The sequence below is a fragment of the Macaca nemestrina genome, chromosome 11, assembly GCF_043159975.1.
Source record: "Macaca nemestrina isolate mMacNem1 chromosome 11, mMacNem.hap1, whole genome shotgun sequence".
Classification (NCBI taxonomy): domain Eukaryota; kingdom Metazoa; phylum Chordata; class Mammalia; order Primates; family Cercopithecidae; genus Macaca; species Macaca nemestrina.
In genome coordinates, this window is record NC_092135.1 from 83,624,016 (window position 1) to 83,636,140 (window position 12,125).

Below are 12,125 nucleotides of genomic sequence, written 5' to 3' on the forward strand. Positions count from 1 at the left end.
GAGTGTAAAATTTTTTAAAATATCACAGAATTCACAAAAAGCACATATACTATGAAAGAAAATTTAAAAGACAGAAGATCTATTCAAAAAAAGAGAATAAAGAAAATGGAGTTAAATAAAATTTTAAATAGAAAATATGAGAAAATTAATCACAACTAGAGGAAACGTGCATTTATATGGAGAGGGTTCTCTGAATAACACTTAAATTTAAAAAATAAAATTATTTTAACCTTAGAATTCTGAGGTAAATTAGCATTCAAGTGTGATGGTGAAATAAAGTTTCTGGGATTGAAAAATGTATTACCTGCATAACCTTTATTAGGAAATTGTTTTAAAATACACGTTTGAAAAATAGGGAAGTAAACCAATGAGAAAATGGGATAGAACCTAAGAGAGGTGACATCCATGAGGGTCAACAAAACCGATGTGGAAGAAGAATTAGGGACTGCAATCTTTAAGAAGTATAGTGATTTAATAGAATAGTCAAAATCACTTAGACCACTAAAGCTCTTCATAAATGCAGTAAAAACAATTGATGGGATCTGAAAAGACAAAAAATGAATTTAAAGTTTTACATAAAACCTTTTTTAAACAGGCATTGTTCTAACAACACTGCACTCATAAATAATTAAATCCTATGTCAGCAAATTCTTTGTAAAGTAAGATTGTTGATAATAATCGCACAAAAGCTACATTTTGATTTTCAATGTTTAGTGACATAACACAAATTATGGGAGACTTAAAGTATAATAATACAAAGTAGATTCCATAGAAGACATGATCCTATTTCATTGTAATATGGGAGAAATATTGTGGAAATTTAATGACAAATTTATATTACGGTTACTGTTTGCATTATATATGTGCAATATATGACTGTTGAGGCCTCCCTGACAGATTAACATAATGCCATTTGGCATATTCTGCTATGTGGTGAAATGCTTTTGACTCATAATTAAAGACTAGTGTCTACATATTTCCTTTGATAAAATCTACCTGACAAAACATTACAGCAATAATATTAGTTGAAGTTTAAAGTCCTTATAAATCTCTTCAAATATTGTTTATACTTGTCCTATCAATAAACATAACTTTTTAGTTAAAAATACACAGTCATATCCAAAGTATAGTCTTAAATCCTTCCCCAGTACATTCATCTAATTACCTTAGTTTTCTGGCCTACATTTTGTTATCTATAAACCAAAGATCCGTTTGTCATTAACAGGAGAGTAATTGCAACAGTGATTTTTTTTGGCATTTCTTCTTCCAAGCATATCAAGATCAGCATACATGTTTTTTCATTAGCTCACAGCACAAATGGTTGACAGTTTGGGGATTTGTACAGCACTTCTTGCTAAATTTCATTATTTGATCCATCTTGACGAAGGAAAGGTTGTTATACTAGTGTGCTGACAAACTGACAAACCTTGCTTCTGCTCTTACAAGTTTTTAAACATCATAGTTAATATTCATCTAGTGTTCCTCAACTGTGTGCCACAGGAGGGCATACCATTCACAAACAATTAGTTGAGAAATCACCATGATGATTCAGACAAATATTGAAAGTGATATGCTGATGGTAGCAGTCTATGATTTGACCCAGATTAAGAAAAATATATGTCATTTTTCCTCTTATGCAATGTATGTTTATGGAAAAAAGCATTTAGTTTTTTGTCACAGTATTTTTCACTGTCTACTACATTTCTGTTGTATTTAATTTTATTTTCCTATTTTATCATTTTTAATATGCTATCACAGTAATTTCATATTGAAATACAAAAATAATGAAGCTTATTTTAAAAAATCCTGGTAAAATATTTACATAACAGAAATGAAAATCAAATAACCCCATGATATTGGTTTAGATCCACCTATCCTACATATGCAAATAGACATAATGAGGTGGTAAAATTTCTGCATTTAGATCTCAGCAACATTTGAATCATTTTTAAGTAATCATTTCATAAGACTGACAGTTTTCCTAAAGTTAAACTGCATTGCCTTCATTGTGCTTTGAAAAAAAAAGTATAAAAGTGAGGAAATAATAAATATTAAATGACAATGCAAGATGAGTTATTGCAAAAGTTTTGCAAACTTTTGACCCTGATATCATTAATTCAGATTTTGAATTTCAGTTTAAGTTTATTGTTGTTATTCTACCATTCCTTTTCTACAAGGGATTTTAAATGATGAAATATAGCAACTCACTTTCTCATCTTTGTAGAAATCAAAAATTATCTACATATGTATCTACTGACTGAGGATGGTTCTTCAAATTTTTAAACAATTAACTATAAATTTTCTAATACTGATGTTTTTAATACATTGTTTTTATTTTTTTAATATTGGATTTCTCTTCATACATTGTTTTATGTCAAAAATCAAACTTTATTTGAACTAGAAAGTTATAGTAAAAAGTTCATTTTATTACTTTAGTCAGCTTTATTCTGAATTTTGCATTTTTTACCTTGAGCTGAGTCTTATAAGGTAGGTTAAAAATTGTGCAGGAAGAGTAAAAGTGAAAAACCTTTCAGTGGAAAAAAACAGATGAATGTCAAGTACAGATGTATATCAAGGACAAAACTGAATGAAACAAATTCAAAACTGAATGAAAGACAAAACTGAATTCAGAATTGGAATAAGATTTTTTCCATAATTTATCCATTTTCATATGTATATCTGTATTAGTTCTAATTCTACATTGTTATCAAGTTTGATGACTTATTTGCCTATTTCCCTTTTCTTTACAGCTATTTTTATTACTCATACATAGCATAGCTCCTACTACACTAATTATACTTTAATTCTGAATTATTGGGAAAGCACTCTCCTGGGCTCTAGAAAAATAGCACAACTGTAAATGTCAAAATACATTATTTTCATTTTCAAATTGCTTGTGATCTAACCAGTGTGGTAATTGGCTACTTTCTCTATTACTGATTCTTGGCACTTCCTGGGTTCTTCCAGTCCCACTTGTTCTTTAAAGTCAGTGATCTGTAGCCTCAATTTAAATCAGAGATGACCTTTAAAATAGATACTCAAAACAGTAATGATTGAATGGTACAACTATTTACAACAGGCATTTCCTCTCTTGTCAGAGTTAATGAAGACATTGTGAGCAGCAGTTTTGGGGCTATCTACCAAGGAAAATGTCATTCTTCCATAAATGTTTAAAATGTAACACAAAAAGTTAAAGCTAAGTAAGTGAAACTAACGTTTTTGTATGGATTACAATTATTTTAATATAGAATGAATACATTTTTGTTATATATAATTAATTAGTCACACATATCACTTTTATTTCAAGTCAAGGAAAAACAGGTAACTTCTTAGTAAGGATTGGCTGTTTCATAGTCAATCATTCCACATGTCACCTGTTGGGGAGGCAAAATATTCTCAACCCAATATTGGAATAGCCATACACATCATAAAAATATTTCACTCTAAATAATTTGGAGAAAATATTTATAGGTCATTTTCAATTTTCCATGAGCTTTTGTTTCTCATAGAGCTCCGTCACATCTTCGTACACACAGCCTCTGTTGACCCAAAATGAGTGGGCTGCTTGCGTCTCCTCAAGTCTCTTCTGCGCATATGCACAGTTTCTGATCAACCCAGGATATGGGCTTGGCTTATCCATTTCTCTACACCTATCTCACTCGTAGAACTGCCTCTTAAATTCCTCAGCTAGTCCTTTGGTCTATTGTTTGAGCCAATGGAACAACCCTAGCTGGCAGGGTCAGTAGCCCTCCTGTTTGCTTGCCACTAAGATCAACACTTCAAGTCATACTTCTCCAGATTAGGTAAGCCTCTCCTGACAGCAGCAGCAAAACAGCTGGTTTCACACCCTGCCCTACCTTATGTAACTAACAGGTTGCCAAAGCCAGGTGGGGATGGTAGCCACTGTTTACAGAAATTTCATAAGTAACCTAGATTTCACTAGAGACTTGATAGGCAACTAAATGGTACGGAAATCATGCAATATATAGCTTCCATTTGAAATCAGATGTAACTGTAAACGTATTTCCATTTTATTCAAAGACAAATGAAAATTAACATTATATAAGAATAGGTAAATTTTTTTGTAAAACGTGTGGAAACTAATCGGCCACTCACTTGCTATATGTTCTTAGCACAGGTTGGAACCTGCAGTCTCTTTGTCTGTAAAATGGCATCGATGCAAACACATGGCTATAATAAAGTAGCTGACTGTGATAATCCATTTAAGACAGTATTTACTTAAAGTATTCCATAATATCAAACTGGAAACTATAAAATCTTCACAGAGAGTGTCTTCCTTTAACTTTTCATCAATCGTCTTCACTCTTAAGTTTCCCAGTTGTCCATCATGACAATAAAACTTCAATAAAAGTCTGGTCACTAGTATTTATAGGAGGATTTCCTTGTAAATCCTATAAAAGAAGTAGACTTAGCTTACTTCTCTACATTGCTTCTTTATTTTTTAAAGAATTATTATTATTATTATTATTATTATTATTATTATTATTCGAGGCGGAGTTTCACTTTTGTTGCCCAGGCTGGAATGCAATGGTGCGATCTCTGCTCACTGTAACCTCCACTTCCCGGGTTCAAACAATTCTCCTGCTTCAGCCTGAGTAGCTGGGATTATAGGCTCCTGCCACCATGCCTGGTTAGAGTGTGTGTGTGTGTGTGTGTGTGTGTGTGTGTGCACACGCACGTGTTTAGTAGAGACAGAGTTTCTCCATATTGGCCAGGCTGGTCTCAAACTCTTGACCTCAGGTGATCCGCCTGCTTAGCCTCCCAAAGTGTTGGGATTACAGATGTGAGCCACTGCCCCCGGCCTTAAAGAATTATTTTTTAAATGTATGAACTATATGCCAACAAATTTGAAAACCTAGAAGAAACGGATAAATTCTTTTATACTGTTTTTAAATAAATATATAATATCACAGGAAAAAACTCTCAAAGATAAATAGAACTTCCATTATGTTCCAAAGGCCATTTTCCACCTATATTTTACTTAAAACATTTTCTGATTATGTAAAGAACAGATTTTTATAATAGAAAATTTGGAAACTACAGAAAACAATTGAAAATAAGTATCTAAAACAAGATATCCAAAATAGCAATTATTAACATTAAGTATTTTCTTTTAAAAAAGTTTGCTTTTAAACACAATGTTCAAGAAGTAAAACTTATTCTGATACTTTATTAGCTAGTAAAATTAAACTTTTTTTCATTTGCCTAAAATCTATTCATTATTGTTTTATTCTGAGTTTGTTTTAGGATTATCAAATAGCATACTTTTTGTTTTTTTAGAATAAACTTTGCCAAAAAATTTATTAACTAACTAATAAGGAAACAAGCAGGATGGTAAATTTGCTTCAAAGGAAAATAAATTGAGGGAAGCATACATAGTAGTTAAAGGAAAGAATATCTGAGTAAGGTTTCCAATTTACAATTCAAAAGAAAACCATAGATTTGAGCTTGTAATCTACTATACTGGACAAAGCCCAGAAACTATTAATATCTCTACAAGAAAAAATTAGTTTGCTTTCTTCGAGTAAAATCCATTTGCATAAATACCAGTTCTCTACAAGATAACATCTATCCCTACAGCATTGTAAAATGCACTAATCGGTACTAAAGAGTAAATCAAAGATATCCACACTTAAAAAGATTCAAATAATCATAGATAGGCCTGCTAGATATACCTACCAGACTCTGAAGGAACACACAGTAATTTTTTTCTCTATTATCAATTTTTGAGCATTTTTTCCTAACAGTGGTTCTTGTGATCATAAATAATCTCCAAAGATTATTCTTGGGCACAAAAAAGAGTGACAGTGATGAATGAATGGTACAACTGTTTAAAACAGGCATTTCCTGTTATAGAATAAACAAATAGAATAAAACTATATTTTATTATTTTTTTAAGAGATGCAACAAGAGGTTTTTTTTTTTCCTTTTTTAAAATTATTATTATTATACTTTAAGTTCTAGGGTACATGTGCATAACGTGCAGGTTTGTTACATATGTATACTTGTGCCATGTTGCTGTGCTGCACCCATCAACTCGTCATTTACATCAGGTATAACTCCCAATGCAATCCCTCCCCCCTTCCCCTCCCCATTATAGGCCCCGGTGTGTGATGTCCCCCTTCCCGAGTCCAAGTGATCTCATTGCTCAGTTCCCACCTGTGAGTGAGAACATGCGGTGTTTGGTTTTCTGTTCTTGTGATAGTTTGCTAAGAATGATGGTTTCCAGCTGCATCCATGTCCCTACAAAGGACACAAACTCATCCTTTTTTATGGCTGCATAGTATTCCATGGTGTATATGTGCCACATTTTCTTAATCCAGTCTGTCACTGATGGACATTTGGGTTGATTCCAAGTCTTTGCTATTGTGAATAGTGCCGCAATAAACATACGTGTGCATGTGTCTTTATAGCAGCATGATTTATAATCCTTTGGGTATATCCCCAGAAATGGGATGGCAGGGTCAAATGGTACTTCTAGTTCTAGATCCTTGAGTAATCGCCATACTGTTTTCCATAATGGTTGAACTAGTTTACAATCCCACCAATAGTGTAAAAGTGTTCCTATTTCTCCACATCCTCTCCAGCACCTGTTGTTTCCTGACTTTTTAATGATTGCCATTCTAACTGGTGTGAGATGGTATCTCATTGTGGTTTTGATTTGCATTTCTCTGATGGCAGGTGATGATGAGCATTTTTTCATGTGTCTGTTGGCTGTATGAATGTCATCTTTGGAGAAATGTCTGTTCATATCCTTTGCCCACTTTTTGATGGGGTTGTTTGTTTTTTTCTTGTAAATTTGTTTGAGTTCTTTGTAGGTTCTGGATATTAGCCCTTTGTCAGATGAGTAGATTGCAAAAATTTTCTCTCATTCTGTAGGTTGCCTGTTCACTCAGATGGTAGTTTCCTTTGCTGTGCAGAAGCTTTTTAGTTTAATTAGATCCCATTTGTCAATTTTGGCTTTTGCTGCTGTTGCTTTTGGTGTTTTAGACATGAAGTCTTTGCCCATGCCTATGTCCTGAATGGTACTACCTCGGTTTTCCTCTAGGGCTTTTATGGTATTAGGTCTAACATTTAAGTCTCTAATCCATCTTGAATTAATTTTCGTATAAGGAGTAAGGAAAGGATCCAGTTTCAGCTTTCTACTTATGGCTAGCCAATTTTCCCAGCACCATTTATTAAAAAGGGAATCCTTTCCCCATTTCTTGTTTCTCTCAGGTTTGTCAAAGATCAGATAGCTGTAGATGTGTGGTATTATTTCTGAGGACTCTGTTCTGTTCCATTGGTCTATATCTCTGTTTTGGTACCAGTACCATGCTGTTTTGGTTACTGTAGCCTTGTAGTATAGTTTGAAGTCAGGTAGCATGATGCCTCCAGCTTTGCTCTTTTGACTTAGGATTGTCTTGGAGATGCGGGCTCTTTTTTGGTTCCATATGAATTTTAAAGCAGTTTTTTTCCAATTCTGTGAAGAAACTCATTGGTAGCTTGATGGGGATGGCATTGAATCTATAAATAACCTTGGGCAGTATGGCCATTTTCACGATATTGATTCTTCCTATCCATGAGCATGGTATGTTCTTCCATTTGTTTGTGTCCTCTTTTATTTCACTGAGCAGTGGTTTGTAGTTCTCCTTGAAGAGGTCCTTTACATCCCTGTTAGTTGGATTCCTAGGTATTTTATTCTCTTTGAAGCAATTGTGAATGGAAGTTCATTCATGATTTGGCTCTCTGTTTGTCTGTTACTGGTGTATAAGAATGCTTGTGATTTTTGCACATTAATTTTGTATCCTGAGACTTTGCTGAAGTTGCTTATCAGCTTAAGGAGATTTTGGGCTGAGATGATGGGGTTTTCTAAATATACAATCATGTCATCTGCAAACAGGGACAATTTGACTTCTTCTTTTCCTAACTGAATACCCTTGATTTCTTTCTCTTGCCTAATTGCCCTAGCCAGAACTTCCAACACTATGTTGAATAGGAGTGGTGAGAGAGGGCATCCCTGTCTTGTGCCAGTTTTCAAAGGGAATTTTTTCAGTTTTTGCCCATTCAGTATGATATTGGCTGTGGGTTTGTCATAAATAGCTCTTATTATTTTGAGGTACGTTCCATCAATACCGAATTTATTGAGCATTTTTAGCATGAAGGGCTGTTGAATTTGCAACAAGAGGTTTTAACATATGCATGCCTTTCTGTCTTTATAGAGTTTAGCAACTACTAAGGCCAAAGAATTAACTTCTCTTAGGAATTTTAAAAGTGATATAGGGAGGTATTTTAGATAACTTGTCTCACACCAGAGATCTTTTTTGTATTATTACTATCATTCTTTGCTCTTTTTCTTTTTCTTTTGAGATTAAGAAGTCTAACCCAACAAGACTGTCTCCACCAGATTTCACTTATACTACTTATAAATAAGGCTGCATATCTCCCTCTCTCTGAGGTCCCACAAAACTGTTAAGTTTCTTGGCCTGGCAGAAAGTGACCTTCCTTACTACATAAAATACAGAGCATAGTAAACCATTAAACTGACACCACTCAATTTTTCTGAGTAGGCTTGGTGGAAATTGTTTCACTGAATAAATATAACTCAATTCCTTTAACTCAATTCCTTTTCATACTTATTGAATAACACATATTCTAAATTTTCTTGTAAAATTGACATAAAGAAAAAATATTTCAGTAGATTAAAATCTCAAACATATACTGTGTGATCAGAGTGTAAATAGATTAAAATAACATCAATAAAGCATCTCCAAAAGCAGTGAATATCCAGAAGTGAAACAACTTAATTCTAAACAGCTAATGTGTTAAAGAAGTTACAAAGGATATTTAAAAATACTTAAATTTCAATAATAATGAAAGCACAACTTACCAATTTTGGGGGGAAATAGAAATCTATACTTAGAAGAAAATGTATAGCTTTAAAGATGTATATTAAGAAAGAAATATTTAAAATCAAGAATACAGGCTTCAATCATTAGAAGCTAAAAAAAGGTAAAAATATTATCAAAATATGTAGAAAGAAAGAATAGATAGGAGTGAAAATAAATTAAATGAAAAAAGAAGACAATATGAATAAAACACTTAAAAAGATGTTTTGTTAAAGTCAGTAGAATTGATAAACCTATATGTAGACTCAGAGAGAAAGAGGGAGAACACAAATTATCTATATCAGAAATGAGAAAGGGGTCACCACTACATATTGTATAGGTAAGAAGAGAAAAATACTACATAAATACTTATTCCACAGATAATAGAAATTTTAAAAAAGGAATGTGTATATACAAATACAGGTATATGTATTAGAATTTTACTCCCAAGGATTTGAAAAGTTAGATAAAGTGGAAAAATGCCTTGAAAGAGAAATGTTATCAAATATACCTCAAAAGGAAACAGAAAGTCTTAATAGACTTATATTTAGAAGAACTGAATTTGTAAACAAAAAATTTCTCACAAAGAAAACTTTAAGCCTTGAGGAATTCACATGCAAATTCTATGTAATATTAAATAAAAAACCAATACTAATCTATACAAATTCTTTTAGAAAATAGAAGAACAGATGTTGGCAAGGATGCGAAAAAATAGGAACGCTTCTACACTGTTGGTGGGAGTGTAAATTAGTTCAACCATTGTGGAAGACAGTGTGGCAATTCCTCAAGGATCTAGAACCAAAAATACCATTTGACCCAGCCATCACAAACTCCCTCATGGCCTGTAGGTTTCCATTGAGAACTTGTTTCCAGGTGAACTGGGATTCTTTCATATGTTAGTTGATTCTTTTATCTTGCTGCTTTCAATATCATCTCTTTGTCCTTGACTTTGAGTTTGATTATTGTACACCTTGGGAAAAATCAATGATAAAAATAGATGTGTCGGTTACAAAGCTATAAATATATGTAATTATTTGGAGTTTTATAAATTTTGTCTTTTTGTTTCTTTCTTCCAAAAACTTTATTGTAAGGTGATGGTGCCTCAGATTGGAGGAAATCTAGGCTATCTTGGCTTCTAAATAATTCTGCTAGTATAAAATATCTCACCTAGAGATCTTTTGATAAGTAAATGACTATTTAATTTTAAAAATGTAAGCAAGTTACATGTATTGAAAGCTTCCAGTTTTAGATAGTATACGAGGCTTTATCCGACCAATAATAAACATAATATTTTCTCTGCTTTTGAGGGGCAAACAATATTAGAGGTAGACAAACTAGATATTGTACTAGATTTTGAAATTTATAAAAGGATGTAATAGAGTAAGAAAATGTCTCATATAATTGCATAGAAGAACTAAATTATTCTGCATAATATTTGACAGATGAAATTACATTTTTCATCTGTTTTTGTTTTTAACGATGCATAGGAAAAAATAACCAAGCAGTGGGCAGAAGATAAGAATTTGGGCAGGTATATGGTAAAATGAAACTTCTCTAAAACTTAAATCTTCATTATGAATGGACGATGAATATTACTAACATATGAACATTGAAGAGCTTGTTAGAGCTATATTTTTTTAGGGTTATATACACTATCTTGCTGGGGAGAAACTACTAAAGTTTTAAATGGAAAAGGTGACATGATTATGTCAGAGAGTTAGAGTAATAATTTTGGGCACTTTGCAAAAGTCATTTTTTTTGTTGCTAAAAGCTAAAAAAGCTTTCTGTTGTACGTTAAAGAAAGAGTGGATTGAGAGACTATTGTAATAATCCAGGTGATAAATGGCAAGTTCTTGAAATACAATAATATCCTTGAAGATGAAGGAGAAAGTATAGAATAGAAATCTATTTGGGTAAGTAATAGCTTCTGTACATTTCCGAACAATATTTCTAATGATATTGTTAAAAAACACCAAGACATTACAGTGAATGTTAACGCAAAGAAGAGCAAAATAGTAGGCAACAGGAACAAATGAGTGAAAACAACAAACAAGAAAAGAATATTATGTCAAAGATGGCCAACTAGAAGTCATGGCATTCAGAGGCTCCCAATGAGAAAACCATAATAAGCATGTAAATCTTCACCAGCAACCAAGGTATCCAGGTTCTCTCATCAAAATTGACCGGAAGGCTGCTATGACCCATGGAGAGAAGGAAGAGCAGTGTGATGTGGCAGCCCACCTGAGAGTCACAAGAGGAAGGGGTACCCCCCTACCCCCAGCCAAGGGAGGCAGTAAGTGAGGGTGCTACTAAGCTGGGGAAACTGCTTTTTCCACGGAACCATGCAACCCATGGATCAGAAGATCCCACTCGTGAACCCACGCCACCACCAGGGCGTAGCACCCCAACCCCAGGTGGGTTGCACGGTTCTGTGGAAAAAGTACGGTTTCCCGTGCTGGGTGGCATCCTCACTCACCACCTCCCTTTTCTGGGGGAGGGGGCTTCCCTGCCCTGTGTGCTCTCAGGTGGGCTACTGCACCACACTGTTCTTCCTTCTCTCAGCGGGTCACACCAGCCTCCTAGTCAGTTCTGATGAGAGAACCTGGATATCTTGGTCGCTGGTTAAGGATTCACATGCTTATTATGTTTTTGGTTTTGGTTTTGTTTTTGTTTTCGTTTTTTTGATGGGAGCCTGTGAACACTGATGCTTCTAGTTGACCATGTTGACTCCACCCTTGAATTATTTTAAGAGAGGGAAAACCCTGTTATTGCCCCAGCCAGTTCCTTGAGAATGGTCTGTGACAGTGAAGCATGAGAGAAAACTAGGGAAGAGCAATGCAGACTCTCTAAGTGGAGGAGGCAAAAATAAAAACTATGTGAGCAGAACTGTAAAAGAGAGTACTGGCAAAGATAGAACGACATGGAAAAAGGGCTCTGGAGATTTGGAAAGGGCTCCCTTAAGTATTTAGCTGAGTATAATTAGTTTATGAGTATTCAAAATCTAAAAGAAGTCAGGGAAAGCTATTGAAAAGTTTTAAAGTTAACCATGCCCATCTGCCCCACAGAGCTGGGATCAGTGTCTGTTAACTTCAGGCTAACAGGACAACAACATGATTCTCAGAGAATGTGATCAAGTGCAAAGAAGGGTACTGCTGCCAATGTGGAAGAGAATTAGCTTTACAAGGAATAACGTTCCAGGCACACCTAACAAAACCAAACTCTGGTCAAGTAAGTGAT

General features: G+C 34.0%; 1 long non-coding RNA gene across 1 annotated transcript in view; it reads right to left on the reverse strand.

Moving 5' to 3' along the window:
* Positions 1-201: 201 nt before the first annotated feature.
* LOC105468261 (uncharacterized) overlaps positions 202-12,125 on the reverse strand; it is a 110,623-nt gene continuing 98,699 nt past the window's right edge. Inside the window, exons 9-10 of the long non-coding RNA XR_011609913.1 lie at positions 4,117-4,412; positions 202-542 (exon numbers count right to left, since the gene is read on the reverse strand). This is a non-coding gene — a long non-coding RNA (uncharacterized lncRNA). The remainder of the gene's footprint in view (positions 543-4,116; positions 4,413-12,125) is intronic.